Genomic DNA, 20,053 nt, shown 5'->3' with positions numbered 1-20,053 from the left:
AGCCTAGACCTCAGACACAGACACTGGGTCCTCTTTGAGTCCTCAGGAGGGTCAGTGTTACTTGCCACTGGCGGGTCCCCAGTCCCTCCCATAGCTCCTTCCAACAGGTTACAGGATCAAGATATTTTGACGGTTGTTATCACTTATTATAGTTGACATACAACCATCCGAGAATAGCATCTATTTTAATGTCTGAATTATTTTTTTCCTAAAATTAATGGGCAAGCTCCTAAAACTCTCCCTAGTACAAAAGACAATTTGATTAATCATAAATAAAACCCCTCTGAGCATAAACGAATAAAGTTTGATCCACTTGGAGTTATTTTTCCTGTCTGATAAAACCATTATCACGTTTACAGCTTTCACAATGACAAACTACATTCCTTTGATCATCTTATAAAATTAATTGATCTTGCTTATCTATTGTTCTATTTGAAATCATTTAATTGAGGATATTAAAAGAAGTAATGGTAATAACTACGGCATTTATTAGGCACTGATGTGCAAACTTGCAATGTGATTTCTATAATCTGAATTTCTCCATCGCCAAACACTATTCTTCCAGGAATTTACATATAGAACACCTCCAGCCACAAATAATTTGCTGTTGCTTAACATTCTGAAGGACAGACATACGCTGTGGCAAATCACTGCAGCTAAACTTAATTTTAATTATTCTTTTAAATCAGATAGATACCCCGCAGTGAAATTCTTATAATTAAACAGAAATTAAAAGTTTCCAAAAGCCTGAATTTCAACTTCAAATTTAAATGCAAATGAATGCATGGGCATCGAAAGACTCTGCCTCCCCATCCCTCACTCTCCAAAATGATGAGGGACTTTTCTAAAAGCTTAGGCTGATCATGAACCCTTATTTTGACCCCAAACAGGCCCTTGGGCCCCAAAGTCACTCCATTTTGCAAGGCCTGGCCAATGCCACCTACAGACAGTCTGGAAGACGCAGTTTTCCCAAGTGACCAAGAGAATACTTTTATTTTGGGCTCCCTTGGAAGTAGACCCTGTGACAAGGATTCACAGGAAAATTGTGCCGTAAAATGGAGGCGTGAGATGGGGGAAGGAAGGCACCCAATAAAGCATGTGGCTTGATCCTGCTGGAGAACACGGGGAGGGAGCCAATGCAGAACACTGGTGGGTCTCAGAGATATCAGGTCAGACAGCTGAGGGAACTGGGGTCTTCACCCACCACTCACATCAGTCATCCTGTGGGCTGTGTCCGAAAGGGGTTGAGTCGGAAGTCCTTGTGTGTGAGCCCAGCGGGTGCCTCAGCCTGAGAAAGACCCCAGTCACAGGGACACGTAATGAGGCCCCAGAGGCAGCTACAGCATGTGCTACAAGGAGCTAGCCCAGAAGTTCAGTAGCCCACTGGCTGAATGCAGCCTGAGGGTATGTTTTATGGACCCACACAAAGTTTGCTTTTTAAAAATCAGTGGGAAGCCTTACCTCCAAATTGGAATTTCTTCATTCTCTTGAAAAATTTGATTGACTTGATCTAGGACAGGATTGGAGACTTTGAAGGGAATCAACTAGCCAATATTTGTAAGTCATAAGTACAAGTATTTACCCTGTGGCAGGCACAAAAGACGATGAGACTAGGCCCTTATCTTCCAGAAAGTGACAGACTTTACCCTGCACCAAATGTGTGTCAGGATTTATCTGAAGCTCAAAGGGAAGACACAGTGTGAGGACCAGCTTCGTTCTCCAGCTGCTCCCTGGGGCACACCTGCCCTCCATGCCTATCCAGTCTGGTCATGGCTGCCGGCAGTTACGCAGCACGTATGGTGTGCCAGGGCAGTGAGGGCCAGAATTGCGGTGTACCTGGCACGCTTAAGCACAGTGCATGCTTTAGACTCATTGTATACTTACAACAGCCTCTGGGGGAGAAAAGGCCATTCACATAGTTGCTGATGCTGAGCAAAGTTAAGTAACTTATCCAAGGTAACACAGAAGAGTCAACACGTTATGTGAATACAGCCTGACTCCAAAGCGTGGGCCCTTAACCATTAGACAGCACTGCCTCCAAAAGCCTGGCAGACACAGTACCAAAGCCCACCTCCTCTCTCACGTCCCTGTTGCTACTCCCAATTAGTGCAATCCTGTGTCACTCTGGGAATTCAGGGCCCAGTTTCCTGGCACCCTTGAAGCCTCCTCCTAGACTCTGATCCACTCCAAGCTCACCCCTGTGCTGAGTCCCTGCAGCCTGAACTCTGCAACGTGACTCTGAACCCCACACGGTCATCTCCTGTCATCGACAGGGTGTATATACAGTTCCTGGGGTGGCGAAAAAATATGGCAGGCAACACCACGGCTGGTAAGATTGAATTCTCATCCAAAATAACAAAAGTGGCATTGAACATATTTTTAAAAATATATTCAAGTCAAAGTTTTAGGAGGCACCAGTATCTGAGACAAATTGGTGTTTTTACCATGAAAAACTGCCCTGCAAGGTGGCACTGGCTGTGACCTCAAGGTGTCCTAAGAAAGACGTGCTCTCCGTTTTTACGGCATACATCCATATTGAAGTTTGCAACCTGCTCTTGTCAGTTGGCAAATGTAATGTCATCTGTACCTGCAATCATGCTTCTGTGTTTTCCTAATCCTTAACAAAATGCTTGCCTTTTCACAAATATCAAGGCCCTGAAGGACAGTTTTCAGGACTGTTTCCCAGCCCAAATTCACATGGACAGAATTCCCTCTGCACATCCTACGTGTCACACCCTGCAGCAAACTTGAAAGTCCTCAGGGGCAGGTAGGTTATGACAGCTAGTGAGGTGACCCAGGTAAGGACGAGGGCAAACTGGAGGCCACACGACGGCTCATCTCATGGGACCATCCACGTCTCAGCTCCAGCCAACTCTTACCCTGCAGGAATGTGGGTGCCTTCCCATTATCGAGGGAAACCCAGAAATCCATGCTTTAATATAAAGTCTCCCAGATGTGAAATCCTGCCATGTAATGTAGTTGTGTTTTAAATGCAATGCAGGCCAAATCCATACAAGTGTGTGAGCTGCACAGACCCAGCCTAAGGGCCACCAGAACACGGACTCTGGTCAGCGGACGATCGGTATCATGTTGTTTAAGGGCATGGACTTGTCACACACCAGAGATGGCAGAGTTTAAAGTTTTTAAATCTACACATATTAATAAAAGCAAGGCTGTGGTGGCAGGGGTGATTCTACTCTTCTCTCCAAGTGTGCAATCATTAGTTCTTGGGCATTACATTTTCCCTTCCCAGTACTGTAAGCACCCAAAGGATATTTGTACATGTGGACTGAGTAATCCTGTCACTCAGCAAGTATTTACGGGCACCTACTGCATGCCAGGCACCGCTCTAGGCATAAGGGAAACAGTTAACGACAAGAGCAGAATCTCTGCCGTCCTGGGCCTCACCTGTTCATTGGGGAGATGTCGTCCTCCACTTCTGGGAAGTAGGAGTGGGGCCAGGTGCTGGACGTAGACGCACTGAAAGGACTGATGTCCCCTGGTGCTGAGTTTTGCCAGCTGCCCAGTACGCTGTCCATTCCTGCATTAAAAGCAAGAAGAGCAGTCATTTCTGCAGCTGCATTTTCGCCTCCGTGTAGCTGTAACCCAAGCCAGATTGAACATAAACCCCAGCCCTTCCCCGACTTCATCCCTGCCCGCACTTTGGAGCTGTACACGGCAGCTTTGATTGTTTCACTGAAAACCATTTAGCAGACAAAATATCTCCCCGCAAAGAGTGATCATCCCTTAACCTGTCCTTTCAGGCTGAAATCACTGGGAGATGCTCAGGGGGCATGTGTGTTATTTGACAAGTGTTACAGCTGCTACAACAGCGGAGACACAACCTTGAAGTGCACTGCGTGGTGCCATTTTGAACCTAGTGTGCTGGCGAGACGGCATCGAGGGGTCATGGGAAACCTGATAGCTCAGACGCGAAGCTCAAGGAAGTACAGACCGCGACACAGCAGAGCGGTGATTCGCTGTGATTATGATCATAACCTTAACATGGGACTCAGAGCTTCATCTTGCTCTGGAGATGGGCACACACGGCACAGGAGTTCTGCGTGGCTTTGTGGCTGAGGGAGCTAAGACGGTCCAGTGACACATAGCAGATCAAAGCGAGTCTCTCCCCCACCCCCATTCCCATCCCTGCAGAAAGTAACACAAACTCACGACACATGCGCTAGAACAGGGAGACAAGGAGGGACGCTCTCCCTGAAAGGAATTCAGGGAAATGTGAGAAGAAGCAAGTCTCCCTTCCTCGTGGAAAATACTGGATATGGAGATAGTACTGGAATAGGACCAAAATATCGGAGTTCATATTTTAGCTCCATCTATAGTACCTGAACAGAAGGTAGTTTTACTTGTTTGTGACCTTGGTTTCTTCTCTCATAGCATCAGGGCTGCCTCTGCGTCATTCCCTCTACTGAATACAAAGCCTTAGTAAACACCTCTACTGGAAGCCCATTTTACAGATGAAGAGGCAGAGGCCCAGGGAAGCTACGTGCTTTTCCCAAAGTCACACACCAAGCATCTCCTCCGTGCCAAGCAGTGCCCTAAGTGCTGGAACCCAGAGACAACCAAGACATGTGTCTAGTGGGAAAGTCAAGTATCACTACTACATGGAATTGAGAATGAATAGGTGAGGGGAAGCCCACAGATGAGTGACAGTAATTTCATAGATGCCCATGACAGATCCACAGCCCTCTGTCTGCACCAACATCCCATTCTCCTCTTAAAAGCACTACTTATTTTTTACTTATGGAGACATTTAGATTCACTCATCTACCTAACATGGGCACTAGAAAGATATAATGCATATGTTCCTGGGATTTAGGGCATATCAGGAGATTTTCAGTTGTAATAGAAAACACAACTCAAATTGCCTAACAAAATAATAATAATTTTTAAATGTGTTCTTATAATAAAAAAAATTAAGATATCTTCAGGGATAGCGTGATCCAGTGGCTCAATGTCATCCAGACTTGGTTTCTCATCACCTCTTGATTCTGGTTTCCTCTGTGTTGACTTCAATCTCAGGCAGGTTTTCTCCATGGCCGGTTCCCCAGCAGCTCCAGGCTCACTCTACATAGCTCCACATCTGGCAGAAAGAGAGAGCTTCTCTTCTCCAAGGAGCTTAAGCAAAATTCCTAGGCTTGACTGTCATTGGCCCAAATTGAGTAACATGCCTGTCTCTGAGCCAATCACTGTGGTCAGAGAAATGTGATTATTTGATTGGCCAGATCAAAACACAGGCTGGAGGTGCAGTCAACACCACCTAAACTACATTGGCTGAGGATATGGGTGGGGCAATTACCCTGGACGAAAATTGAGATGGTTATCAGAGGGGCGATGGGGTGAAACAAACAAAAGATACCCATCCAAGTAGGCTAGCCTTTGGAGAGAAAGCTAAGACTGTGAGGAACCCTGTGACCAGTGTAGGGCAGAGAAAGGTGGGGAATAGTTGTCATTCAGGAAAACATGTGGGTAATTTTAATTCCAAAGAATTAACCAGATTTAGCAATTTCCTGTATTGGTATTCTGAAAAAAAACGGCATCTGCCGAACACAAGGCACTTCTGCATTCGATTCCCGCTGCCAGCATGCTGACAAATTGCCAATACACATGCAGCGGGGCGTTGTGAAGTACCTCACATATTTATGCTGACTTCACGGGAGCAATAGATTCAGTACTGGAGACACTCGTGCATACTTATGGGCATGCTGTGCGTTGGCTTACGGCCTCTCCATCTCTATTTCCGGGCTTCGTGAGTATTGATTTGAATAAAGTCATAATTGCAACAGAAGCCTTGTAACTTACTTAAAAGCGATCCACTCTGCAGGATAGGATGTACCACTCTGTGTCACTCTAGACTGCTCTTAACCCATCTCCAGGTGACTGATAATATTCTGCTGGGTTTTCTCCCCTCGCAGGTGCCACAGGGACTGATGCAGATTAAGGACTAATCAGTGCTCACAGCTGAAGAGCTGGTGATGCCACATGCTGCGTCGGGCCCAGGTCTGCTTGAGCGGAAGCCCTTCCAAACAGCTCCTTTCATGTATGGAGTGAGCACTGCTTCCGGATGGTTCTTGTGCTCAGTTTCTCCTGTTGGAGAGAAAAACGGGGTGTAGGAACGGATGTAGGAGAAAAGCTCGAGTCCAACTGTGTTAAACTCTATTTGAGTTTCGCAGTATCCCACAAAGCTTGAAACAAAGAGCATTTGGGCGCTGAGTCACCATGCCATCAGCCCCAGAGGTGGGTCTTCTGATGGAGGAGTCATCCTCCCCAAACAAAGACACACACTGTTCTAAGTTCTAAAGACCATGGGCCATTCACAGGCACGAGTCTGGGCTTGTACTCCCAAGCCTAGAAAATCCGCTGCCCCTGACCACAGCCCCTGCGTGACCAACCTCACGGGTCTGTGAGAAGTCGGTCAGTGCTGGGCCACACGGGATTAGAGTGTGAGGCTAATTGGCTTATGGGGGTGGTGGTGGATAGGACCCACGATCCTGGTCCTCTTCACAGCCCTCAGAGGAAATGGGACTCTGGGATCCTTCAATATTCCCGATGTGCAGATATGAATGGCAGGGAAAGGGAGACAGAGGCCAGCAGCAAAACTAAAAGAAAAGAGGCTTCTTTACCACTTAGAAGGGAATGACCTAGTGTTTCTTATATAGTTCAAGCCACACACAAAAAGGAGGTTAGCTGTCTAGATGGACTATTGACCATTACGTGTATAAAGCTCCCAGTAGTGAGTCAGTCCAGGTGAGGGTCAGGGTGGCTAGAGCGACAAGAGTGACCAAGTGTGTACCTACCCAGGCAGGGTCTTGGAGACTACAGCAAGGAGTTTAGTGCTTATCCTGAGGGTGATGGGGATGGGCTGGGAGGAGCTCCGGGAGAAACAAACAAACGGATGCGGAGCCAGAGTATTTGGGAATCTGTAGAAGTGATGTGTCTGGGCTGGAACAGAGACGAGGCCAGAACGTGGAGGTTTTGGAGGGGCAACGATGCTGGGAGAGGGCATACTCCACCTGTAGGCACGGGACATGCACCAAGAACATGGGACAGGGAGGGACTCGGCCAGCTTTGCAACAGAGTGAAGAAGAGCGGAAGGAGAGGGGCTGGAGCCAGGGAGCTGGGGAAGGAAGGAAGCTGCTGCAAGCGTGAATGAAGAGCTGGGGCGAGGCTGTCCCAAGGCAGAAAGCACTGGTGTGGGGCAAAGGAAAGAGTCACTGGAAATATTAAGGAGAAACAACAGCTGGAGCTGGGAGATGAGGAGGGCCACAGCGATAGCTCTCCCACACTTCGTAAAATGAGTCGTTCCGCAGAGTGGTGTCCCATTGCAGTTTCCACTTGTATTCCTCTGATGAACAACAATATCGAGCATCATTTCATATTCTTATTGGTCATTCATGTATCTTCTCTTATGAAGGGCCAGCTCAAGCCTTTTGGCCTTTTTAAGTTTTGTTTTACCCGTTTTAAAGTTGGATTATTTGTATTTTTTTACTATTGATTCATGAATGTTCTTTATATATTGTGGATATCAACATATAGTATTTTGTGAATATTTTCTCCCAGTCTATGGTTAGTTAGCTGTTTAATTTTCCCAAGTTTCTTTCAATCAGAAGAGGTTTTAAGTTTGATTCAAGTTCAATTTATCAAATCTTCTTTTTTATGGTTTTTTGTACCCTGTCTAACAAATCTCGGTCTACTCCAAGATCATAAAGATATTCTACTATTTTTTTAAAAGAAGCCTTATGGTTTCAGCTTTCACATTGTGGGCCCCGCTCCCTGCAGGTATCCCGGGGGTGGCGAGAGGGTAAGTGACATGAAAAGCTTGTGGGGTTTTTTGTTTTGTTTTGTTTTCACCTTTCTGAATGCCAGCTTGCTTTCTAATTCCTGCCATGGAAGTCCACTTGTCAATCAGGTAAGCACAGTGCCCCTGGAGTCCTGACTTCCAGAGGGAAGAAGCAGATATCCGGCTTTCCACGGGGAGAAAAAGTTCATGCATGCATTTTTGGTTTGTGCTTAATCGCTTTGGCACAGAGTGTGGTGCTGGTGAAATCTTACTTGTTTCATCTTTATGAAACATTTAGTCTTTTAATTATATGAACTGCCAAGATGCGGGTGCCTGCTTTAGTCATTCCCCATTTGAGCTCTCAGCACAACGCCTCCGACTGCCTCTTCCGAGCATCTATCTCATGTTTGCTATTTCTCCAAACCCATGAATCACAGTTAAATGTTTTCCATATCCCATAATTCTCCTTTTACTGCTCTATTCAGTTAATTACCTTGCTCCTTATTCATGTGAGATATTACATGCTGGGATTTGGAGAGAGGGAAAAAAAATAAAAACAAACTTCATAATGAAAGTTCCTTCAAATTTGGGAGGTTTAATCTCGGTTTGTGTTTCAGCTTGCATTCTGAATTCTTTCTTGAACTGCTTCTAAGTAACTCCATCTGCCTCTGGGTTGGTTCCCATCTTTAAACCCATTGGTAGAAATCCCTTTGTACAAGGACCGCCTTCACATTTAATATGTTTCTAACATATCGTCATCCTCTCACCCACTCATGTCAACCACATCAGGTTGTATCACTCAGTTTCTACAAAGACTTGAGAACTTAAAAATGTGTACCAGCCAGCTGGTGGGTAACAATGCTACTTTTTTTAAAAAGCAAAAATGAAAAGTATTTGTAAATGTGGGGGGTGTGTGTGTGTGCACGCACACGTGTAGCTCTAATTTCCCAGCATATGGGCCTGATCAAAGAGAGCTTGAATCACATCATACTAATAGTTACTTAAGAAACTCTCTCTTTCTCTCTCTCTCCCTCCCTCCCTCTCTTTCCTTCCCTATCCCCCTCTGTACCCCCCACCCCTGAAAACCACCAACCCCATGCTCTGTACCTATGGATTTATCTATTCTGGATATTTCATAAAAATGGAGTCATTCGCTATGTAACCTTGGTGTCTGGCATCCTTCACTAGCATCATGTTTGGGAGGGTCACCCCCATTGTAGCATGTCTCTACTTCATTTCTTTTCATGGCCGAACAATACTCCACAGCATGTATAATATATACCACAATTTGTTTGTGCATTCATCCTTGGGGGGCATTTGAGCTGTTTTCCTCTCGTGGCTACTGTGAATAGTGCTGCTCTGAACATGTGTGCACATGTACTTGTTTAAATATCTGTTTTCAATTATTTTGGGTCTATACCTAGGAGTAGAATCGTGGGGTATAATTCTATGTTTAACTTTTTAAGGGACTGTCAAACTGTTTTCCATAAGGATGGAACCATTCTCACAAAAGTTCCAGCTTCTCCATTCTCCACGTTCTCAACAACACTGTTATTTTCTCTTTTCTTTCTTTTTTTTTTTTTTTTACTATAGCCATCCCAGTGGGTGTGAAGCTGTAGATTTCATTTGCATTTCCCTAATGCTAATTAGTAATTTCCCTAATTTCCCTAATGTGTAATGATGTTGAGCATCTTTTCATGTACTTACTGGCTATTTGTATATCTTCTCTGGAGAAACGTGTGTTCAAATCCTTTGCCCATTTTTTTAATTGGGTCATTTGTCTTTTTGTTGTTTTAAGATTTTCGTTGTTGTTGTAGTAAGAGTTCTTTATATATTCTAGATACTAAACTTATCAAGTATATAATCTGCAAATATTTTCTCCCATTCTATACATTGTTTTTCAGTTTCTTGATAATGTCTTGTGATGCAGAAAAGTTTTTAAATTTTGATTAAGTTTAATTTATCAATTTTTTTTTCATTTGTTGTCTGTGCTTTTGGCGTCATAGCTAAGAATCTGTTGCCTGATCCAAGCTCATGAAGATTTACCTCTCTGTTTTCTTCTAAGACTTTTCTGCTCTTAGTTCTTATATTTAGGTTGTTGATCCACTTTGAGTTAATTTTCCCACATGGTATGAAGTAGGGATTCAACTTCATTCTTTTGCAGGCAGATACATCCAACCGTACCAGCGTCATTTGTCAAAGAGACTACTCTTACCCCACTAAACGGTTTTGGCACCCTCGTCAAAAACCAATTGGCCATAGATATAATTGAGACCATTTCTTGCCTTGGCTTTGATGACTTAACATTCACTTTGAACTCTCTTTATCTCCTTTGCAGGCTCACATCTCCTGCTCAGCCATTACGACTGGCTCTGGCCCGTGCATATGTCCCTTATCACTCCATGCTTGCTCTCCAGGCAATGTCTAGCTTTAATCACCACAGATTTACACAAGACTCATCCGTGTGGACTTCTAGGTCAGCCCAGAACTGCAAACCTGCACATTCAGATGCTAACTGGCATGTGTCTACTTGGTGCCGTACAGACATCTGGAAACTCACATGTCTACAGCCAAACTATGGATCTTCCCCCCCCACACCTGGTTCTCTTCTGATATCCCTAGCTTAGTGAACGGCACCATCCGTGGTCCTGTTACCCAAGCCAGGAACCTGGGAGTCCATTCTCTCACCTAACTGCCAATGGTCAGCCTACCAATCAGGCCTGTGAACTGTGCATCTTAACTATCTCTCCAATCCACCCACTTCTCTCTCTCTCCATCAGCACCTCAGCAGTCAAAGCTGCATTTATTTCGCCTGCACTGACCTTCTCTTTCACCCACTCTCAACCTTTCTTGCTTCTTTCAAACGGTTCTCCATAATTGCAGCCATAGCAATTATTTTGAAAAACAAATAAAATAAATTCTCTTCTTAAAACCCTTCCCATTCCTCTTGGAATAAAGATCAAAATTATTAGCCTGGCCTACCAGGCCTGATGGCGTGGCCTCACCCTCCTCACTGACTTTCTTCCCTCCATGCTCCTTTGTTTTCTGCACTTGGGCCACTGTGAACTTCCTTCAATCACGCAAACGCACAATGCCTTTGGAAACGCTGTTCTTTCTTCCTGGAACACTCTTTTCCCCGCATGTCCCCAACCCCCTAGTTAATACCTATCTTCCCTTCAGCCCTCATCTTCGTTAGCACTTCCCTAGGGGAAGGTTTCTCTGACCTCTCTGACCAAGTCCATTCTCACAGGATTGATCACACTGACACATTTCCTTTTATTTGTGAAAGTTTCTCCACTAGAGGGTAAACTCCAGGAGAGAAGGGGCCATGTTTACTTTTGTTCACTACTGTATCAGCAGCCTGGCACATAGTAGACACTCAATAAATATTTGTTGAGTAATAAGTTGAATGATTTGTTGATTGTAAAATAAATATACAAATGAGTGAAGGAATTATTTTCAAGGAAAGTTATTTCAAAATATATATCCAGTGGCAATAACGAGAGTGATCATGAAGCGCCTTGTATTTCTATCTATTAATATCAGTCCTTTAAAATACATTTTCCTAAATACAATTTGATATTTGGCATCTTGAAATTCAGTTACCATTCAATTTGCTACAGCAATAAAAATTTGAAATACATCAGGATGAACTTAATAAGAAATATTTAAGGCCACTGTGGAAAAAAACAACAACAATACTAAGGGATAACTTTTTTTTTTAAATAAATGAAGTAACATACCACGTCTATGAGTAGGAAAGTTAATGTTGCAAAGATGTCAGTACTTCCCAATGACAGGTTTAATTCAATTCCAATTAAATTACTTATCCATTTGCACAGTCAAAAATGTTTATTGGTTAAATGCAGGCACACCTCGATTTATTGCACTTCACAGATGTTGAGTTTTTTTTTTTTACAGATTAAAAGGCAGGACCCTCCACCAGCAAAAAGATTACAACTCACTTTATTGCAGTGGTCTGGACCTGAATCCACAATATTTCTGAGATATGCCAGTATTAAATGTTTCTAAGTCATTTCTACATGACAGAAAAACTTTTAAATTTACATGAATATTAAATGGACAAGACTACTGAAGACGTTGTGAAAAAGAAAAATAATGAATATTGAACAGACAAATATGTAAACACATCATAAAACTACGATTATTAAACCAGTGTGTTACAGACACGAGGATAGACAAAGAAATCAATGGAACAGAACGTAGATTTCAGAACTTAAAATTCTTGAGAAAATAGATACAATAAGCTGTTTTAGAACAATCAAACTATTTAGAAAAATAAAATTTAATTCATATCTTATGCCATATAAAAAACAAATTCTAAATCAATACAGTTACACGCAAATAAATGAAAGGGTAAGTATCTGAGTAGACTATTAAATAGTTATCCGTATTTAGGGTGGAAAAAAACATTTCTAAGCCTAATGCAAATAGAAAAAAACCACAAAAGACATGAGTGGTAGGTTTGAATGTCTAAAAATGGAAGGAACACAATGATCTTTTTCAAATAATTAAAATCAAAAGGTAGATATCAAATTAGGTAGAATGCAAAATATATGACATACAAAAGATTAATATCTTTAAATTCTAAAAAGTGTTTGCAAATCAGTGAGCAAAAATAAAAACCCTAGTAAATAATGCTTGCTTAAAGAATCTAAATGGCTGATTCACTAGAGAAGAAATACCAACAACCAATAAACAAATGATAAATGTTTAGCATCACTAATTATTTAAAAATACAAATAAAGACAATAAATTACTCTATCCATCATCAAATTTGGAGAGTTAGTGAAAAAGAAAAAATATAATAGATACTTTGAAACTGCTGGTAGTGATTTAAACAGATATACTCTTCCAGGAATTTAATTTGGCAAAATGTATCAATTGTCTTGAACATGTTTGAACCGACTTTGAACTAGTAACTCCACTTCTAGGAATTTTCTCCAGCCTAAGAAAATGATCTGCGATGTCCACAAGTATGTATATATAAAGATGTTTATTACAGTATTTCCTTTAATGTGAGCCACAGATTGAAAACAAGAAGCAGGTTTTAAAATGTCCAACTGCATTAGGTATACATATATGATGGAATACTGTACAGGCATTGAATACACTATTTTAAAAGAATCTCTAATAAAATGGAGAAATGCTCACAACATAAATGCAGTAGAAGGAAGGGAGGGTTAGAGAAATATACAGGATTAAAGTGTAGAAAGAAATACAACAAAACGTCATCAATAATTTTTCCTGGAAGGGAAGCTTCTAGGTGACTTCTATTTATTTGCTATCCTTTCTATCATAGCCTTAATTTTCTACCAAAAGAAAGATACTTTTGTTTACTTTTAAAAAATTAACACAAATGCGTTATCATTGTAAAGCATTCGAGTAATGAGTTAATATATGGAATCCCTCTTTCCCTACTGTTCTTATTTGCCCCCCAGGAGTAATCACTATTAAAGGTTAATAAATATTCTTTCAGACGTTTTTCTACATATTTACATATATGAATATACATGATAACTAGTTCCACAGTCAGAAAAATAAAGTTACTTAATACAAAACAAAAAGAACTGGGGGATCAAAAAGGGAGTTGGCTAGATATTTTAGTAAATTATCCAATAACTAAAACTTTTTAGTAAATTATCCAATAACTAAGAATGACGACTCTGCCTTTACTTCAGAGCAAAACAATTCACCTCAAGTTTTAAATGACTAAGAAAAAGAAACATATGGAAGAAAATTTAAAGTTGGAATGGTAGGCAAGCAACATTAATGACTAACTCAAATAAATTATAAGCAAACTACCTTCTGTCCCTTTATTTTACATTAGAAAATGTTAAACACACACCAATTCATGATCTTTCATTAAAAATCTCTAAATAAGTACGTTTTGGAGAGTAAAAGCAATGCTTGAAATAAAAACAGATACAAGGAAAAAGACCCACAGCACAATCAGAGGGCAGAAGAACCACGTGGAGCGTCTCTGTCGCTGAGACAAGCTCCTGTCTGCTCCCTCAGTGCTGGCGGTGAGCAGCAAGGTGAGGGCGAGGATATTAAACGGCTCTAATCCCATTCCGCTTTATGACTAGCTCAAGAAATGACCTCTAGCGAGATCTGGCCCTTGTTCTATCCAGCAACTAGATTTTTCTTACAGAAAATAAATTAAAAAGGTGTGACCTTGCTGAAGGCTTGCCGAGAAAATGAGGTACATCTTGTCACAGGCAGAGGAGCCTATTTGTTCAATTTGAAAGGCTGCCGCTTTGCTCCGATTAGAAGTTAAGATAAAGGCTGGGGATGAAAAGAGGAGAAACATTTCTAAGCGAGGAAATTAAAGAGCTACATTGGAGACCCTTTCAGCACTACAGCAGGCTTTTTGTGTGGGGTTTATCAGGCCCCATCAGCCACACCTTGTCCCTGTGCTCCTAGCTCCCTTTCCTCAGCACACAAAAGCCTGCCATGTCGGGAGCGGATGAGAAGGCCCTCACTGATAGCCATCAACGGCACCCACCCCCCCCAGCAGGTTGCAAGGAAAGTGACCCACCCAAATTTTATTCACTGGGTAAAGAGATTCAAAGTCATTTCATAGACTCCACTGAAGGGACCCCCGTCAAGAAGCTTCAGACCTTCCCAGTCAATAAATGTATTGCATCTTGGAGAATTTCTCCAAAATTCCCTCAAATAGATGGGCACTGAAATGCCATTGCGTCCATAAAAGTTTCAAGCCAACAAAAATTTCCACGCAAAAGCCCCTGAAGCAAAGAAACCCTCTTTCAACTTCTCTCTTCATTTTATAGACATCTTTGATGCTCCAGAATGTCTTTCAACTTTTTTTCACTGAAAAATTTTTTATTATTTTTTTTCAATTACAGTTGACATTCAATATTATATTAGTTTCAGGTGTACAGCATAGTGCTTAGACATTTCTATAATTTAAGAAGTGATCTCGCTGACTAGTCCAGTACCCACCTGGCACTATACATAGTTATTACAATACTATTGACTATATTCCCTGTGCTGTACTTCCTATCACCGTGACTTTCAACTTTTAACGTAATAGCTCGTACAGGAAAGGAGGAGGCAAGAGAAAACGCTTTGCTTTCCACCTGGTCTAAATTCACATCCAACAACTATTTCCTGGTTCTCTTTGCCTGCTGAGGTCCCAAAGGCTACTGAATAGGCCAGACGTCTCAACCTAGACGTCACTGCCCTTGGTCTCTTGATCTTAACATAAGGCCAAGTCACCTTTCCAGCGCTGTCACTCTTTGTTCCGTCCCACATTCCAGTCTTGAACACATTTTCCACTTTCCTGCCTCCATGTCTTTGCTTGAACGTTAATGCTGCTGGAATTCCTCTCTCGCTGTATCTTTCTTTCCAGCTCCAGCTATCTACACTGCCATGTGTCTTTATTTGCAGAGAATCTATGTGTTTGGGGAGTTTGTTAGTCAGCTAGGGCTGCCATAAGAAAGCATCACGCACTGGGGAGGCATAAGCAACCGAAATTTATTCGCTCACAGTTCTGGGGGCTGGAAGTCTGAGATCACGTGTCAGCAGGAGTGGTGTGTTCTGAGGCCTCTCTGCTTGGCTTGTAGATGCCTCTCCTGCCTGTGTCCTCACACGTGTTGCCCCATCCTCACCGTTCCCGCTGTGTGTGCCTTTGTCCTCATCTCTTCTTATAAAGACACCAGTCATATAGGAGTCGGGCCCACCCCAATGGCCTCATTTTAACTTAGTTATCACCTCTTTAAAGACCCCATCTCCAAATAGAGTCACATTCTGTGGTACTGGGGGTTAGGACTCCAACATATGAATTTTGGGGACACAAACTTAGTCCTTCCCCTATGAGTGTTGGTGGGAAGAAGACCTCAATCCACCATGAAAGCTAACAGGCAAGATAAGACAGTCCCCTTCCCCATTCCTGGCAGCAGACATACAGGCAAGCAACCCTGACTGCCAGCTGAATGTGGTCATCTGGACCTAAATTCTTGCAGGAGAGAATAAAAAACGCAGGGCAGTGGAGAAGGTCTTCACAGAAACCACTGAGTCAGGCAGCAGGGGGAGATCCAGCAGAGCCACGTGACCAGGACAGACCCAACCAGGCTGCTTGTGGGGTAAACCTGACCCTGTGCTTCACAACAGGACCTCACTTGGTTCAGTCCCAGTTTTCAATTCTGGTTCTCCATGGATTCTTGAACCAATACACTGTTTCCAAAAAAGTCCTTTTCTGACGTTAGCCCCTGCCCACCCCTGCAGCTTGCAGCCAAGAATGCCAGCTGACACGCCCTTTTTCAAGGCCCAGCTAAACCACTGCCACATCTAGAAAGTCTTCATAGGAGGATCTATTGAGAAAGCACCTCCCCCTGCCCTCAGCTTACCTCAACTCTGTCCTTTCATTTGGACAGCTATTTACTGGGCATCTACCATGTACTAAGCCCTATATTTGGTGCCAGGGATCGAAAGCACACATGATATTTTTCTGCAGGTAAGAGGACATATGAAAACTAAAAAACCATACCATTAAGTAATCTCAATATAATTGAAGGAAAAGGTTAGGTGCAACGGGAGCTGGTGGTGGAGGATGGGGAGAGTAGGCAGGGAAGGGACATTTGATTTTCCACGTGAACACAGTGGAATCACCCAGAAGAAGTGGGGGGCGGGGGAGAGGGCAGAGTGCAGGGTGGACAGAGCACAGCATCCAGACTCAGGGGTTCAAGTCTAAGGCCTGAGTCTGAAAGGAGACCCGTGAGACTAAGGACCTGAAAACAGCACAGTGAGTCGAGGGGAGCGTGAGAGCGGTGACAGTTGGCAGAGGCCACGTTAGGACTTGGACTACCACTGCTCACCCCCAGAGAGCATTGTCACCCTGCTCCCTGGGACGGGGCCCGTCTGGTACATGTGTGTCCTTGCTGCCATCACTATCTTGGAGCTTGTCAGCAAATCCAAGCCAGTTTTCGGTTCTGCCATCATGGCCCCCATAAGTAAACTACCGTTGCCACTTGAGGGCGGGGACCGTACCTGCCTGGCCCCCGTCCTCAACCTGCAGCCTGCAGGAGCTCAACGCATGTCTGTGGAGTGGAATCGCCTGCCTGGAGCTGCAGCTCCCTGTGAATGCAGGGAGCTGCACGTGTGCTGCACCCATCTGTGTCCCCCACGGAGCCCAGTACGGCTCCTCAGTCAAAGAAAAGGTGTCATTGGAGTTTGCAACAACATCCTGAAAGCACCGCAAGATTCGAAAGTGCCTCCATTTTACTGACAGTGACTTAGCTTTGCTCACTCACGTTTCAGGGCTGAGTATGTGAACACTGAACTCTGGGAATTGGTGGTAGTCTGTGCACTACTACGTGTCCGTGGAAACGCATGCGGCCCTGGTGGGCCTCAGAAGCACGGCCCTGTATCACAGACCTGTATACCAGCGTCCGGGCTCTGGCATTTATCTGCACAAATGCTTTCACTTCTCACTTCCCGAGGCCCTGTTGGCCCATTTGAAATACACCTGGAAGAATGTAAGGTCCCACTTCATCCCAAAGACTTGGAGGAGAAGGCGCCTCATTGGAGCTTAAGTGGTCATTTCAAAGTGGTCCAGTTAGTTTGCTATTCCTTTGCATAAAAACGATGAAGAAACTGGGAGGGGAGTTGACTCCTGAGCGAAGACAGAGAGAGTCACCATGTCCTCTGGCAAATTACTATGGAGCACATGAATATCTGACGTTTCAATTTAAGGTGACTTCTCTCCTGTGACGTAAACACCTGCCATCTCTGTTCTCAAACCTTAGAAAAGTCTGCTAAGTGCACGAAGGGCTTATGTGAGTGGGTTTTACAGCAAAAATCAAGAAGTCTAAGTTTCAGAGCTGAGCTGAAGCATTTTGGGTTATGGGTAGCACAAAACTATGGTGTGGGAATCCAAAGAATGGAGCTAATTAAACAGAAACCAGAGTCACATGGGATGGAAAACTCTCCCCCAAAAACCAAAACAACCCATCAGCCATTCCTGAGCCTCCAGAATCCCCTGAAAGATTAAGAAGGTCACTTAGCTCTCCCTGTGCTTGGAATAGGATCACCCAGTTTCTTTTGGTTTTCAAGAGACAGGATACTTCAGCTGACATCTGGGTTGGGGTAAAATGCTGCAGTTGGAAAAGTTCCAGTCCATCTTTATGGCTTCTCTAATATTAACACTCCAATCAAGTTTTTTCACAAACATTTAAACAATAATTAGTTAACACTTGTAGTTTTCAAACCATCATTTGAAGAGAAGAACTGAGCCTCTTAGCACATTTCCTCCCAAAATACTCTCTTTAGATAAATGTACTGTATGGTATAGCTTATCTAACAAAACAATTTGTCTATTGGATGAAGCCCAAAAGTCTTAATATCAGCAAGATGATCCCTGGGCTTCACCTTACCATGTCTGTATTATTTAGCATTCTAAGAGTGTTGGATGCCCAGCTGCCAGCAAGAATAAGGACGAACCACTACCAATTACCAGGAAACCCAACCGTCAGAAAAGCCTGCAACTTACAAGAGCTGATGACAAGGGGAAGAATTACAGCACCCTCAGAATATTACTAAACATTGTCAAGAACAAATGACCGCGTCCAACCTTAGCCACTGCTGGCTGAGACTGCAGGCCAAGGCTGCGCTGTGATGTTTCTCCTGACAGAGTTCTTCAGAGTCCTGCAAGTTCTCCTTCTATGAGACAGAGCTCCAAGGAGTATTTGTAAGATGCTCGGTAAGCCATGCCCCTTAATAACCATGTTTATAGTGTCACTGTGTCCCAATTTGCTTCCTGTACCTGCATCGACATTTCACGTGTGACCAACAAATGAGCTCCACACCTTTTGCTTCTCCCTACTGACAATGACAACAATAACTATCGTCTGAGTGCGTATCAAGTGTCCAGTCGTATTCTAAGCACTGGATACACTTTATGTCTCTTAAGCCTTATCTGTAACGGCCCTATGGTCTTAGTACTCTGACTTCCCAAATCTTCCACGTGAAGACAATGAAGCTTAGAGAGATGAAATGTCTCCCCGCTTAGTGGGTCCAGGTCCCATAGCTAGGAAGACAGACCGGATTCAGATCCAGAGCTTTCCTCCATAACCCAACGCTTTTACCTATAATCGGACACCTCCCATCCTGCTGGTGTAGGTGAAGGGCAGTGTGTCCACGTCTCATGCCTCTGGACTTCTACCCAAACGTGTTTCCACCCGTCCTGGTCAACAGAAGCAGGAGCAGATCAGGGTGGGATCCTGCCCGCCGTTCTTCTCCTACCCGATGCCTTGCTCTCACCCTCGTACCACAGCACAATCGATGAAAAGATGAGTTAGAACTACAGGTACTGAGAAAAGGTTTGTTTCAGGATATACGGATAGCACGTATGTTCTGAATTCAACTAACATGATGGGTTGTAACTTTAGTTTACCTAATGAATATTTTCAGTTTTAAGGAAAAGTCATTGATTACAGAAGCAGGGTAGCCCACCCAAGGGGACCATGGTGAATGATTTAGCAGTGGGCAACAAGGCCTCATTAGGGTACCAGGCAAAACGAATACTGGATGGTTACCTGGATCAAAACAAGTGCCAGGATGCTGGAAAATCCAAGAATATGGGACAATAAAGATATTCTATTATCCATGTGAGGCCAGAGAAGAAGAAAGGACATTGAGAAAAGATGTTACCTACACCAAGAAGAATCTAGAGGCTGTCTCCCTAAAAAGGGCCACAGGAACTGTCTCCCTGCTCAATCTTTTGATAACTATGTGTCAGCTACGGTCTGCTCGGAGCCTGGCCCTCAGGTTCAGCTGGCCTTGAACTCCAATCCCATGGCCTGTGGCAAATACACCATGAAGCCTGTGAGTTCCCCTGGCACACTCGTCTCTCTACCTGCATGTCCCTGTGGCCACACGTGCTGCTCCCACATCAGCATGAACAGGTGGCTCAGCCAGCGCCTTCACCGCGCACTGTGGGAGTTGAGGAGTTTCAGCTAAGGGTAGGGATATACAGGGCAGTCACAGTCTCACCCGCAGCCTCTCACTGGATCCACCGCTCTACTTCCCCCGACTCCACATCTTAAACATCCTCACGTATTTTACTCAAGAGCCCCTCCCTCCTTTAAGGGCCTCCAGAGTCTCAATTTCTAGCCCAGACACTTCAAGTATTTTCACTATAAGAAAAGCCTTCCCACCCCAAGATGACATTGGTGAATAACAGTTTCTCCACGTCATTTTCTGGGGATTCTC

At 43.7% G+C, this 20,053-nt stretch overlaps 1 long non-coding RNA gene across 1 annotated transcript in view; it reads right to left on the bottom strand.

Moving 5' to 3' along the window:
- The window catches only part of LOC141567511 (uncharacterized), an 83,852-nt gene extending 77,898 nt beyond the window's left edge, over nt 1-5,954 (bottom strand). The window contains exons 1-2 of the long non-coding RNA XR_012490177.1: nt 5,821-5,954; nt 3,409-3,541 (exon numbers count right to left, since the gene is read on the bottom strand). This is a non-coding gene — a long non-coding RNA (uncharacterized LOC141567511). The remainder of the gene's footprint in view (nt 1-3,408; nt 3,542-5,820) is intronic.
- Nucleotides 5,955-20,053: the final 14,099 nt, after the last annotated feature.

This window comes from Rhinolophus sinicus, linkage group LG11 (genome assembly GCF_036562045.2).
Source record: "Rhinolophus sinicus isolate RSC01 linkage group LG11, ASM3656204v1, whole genome shotgun sequence".
NCBI classification, from domain to species: domain Eukaryota; kingdom Metazoa; phylum Chordata; class Mammalia; order Chiroptera; family Rhinolophidae; genus Rhinolophus; species Rhinolophus sinicus.
This window is presented reverse-complemented; position numbering and strand designations above follow the sequence as displayed.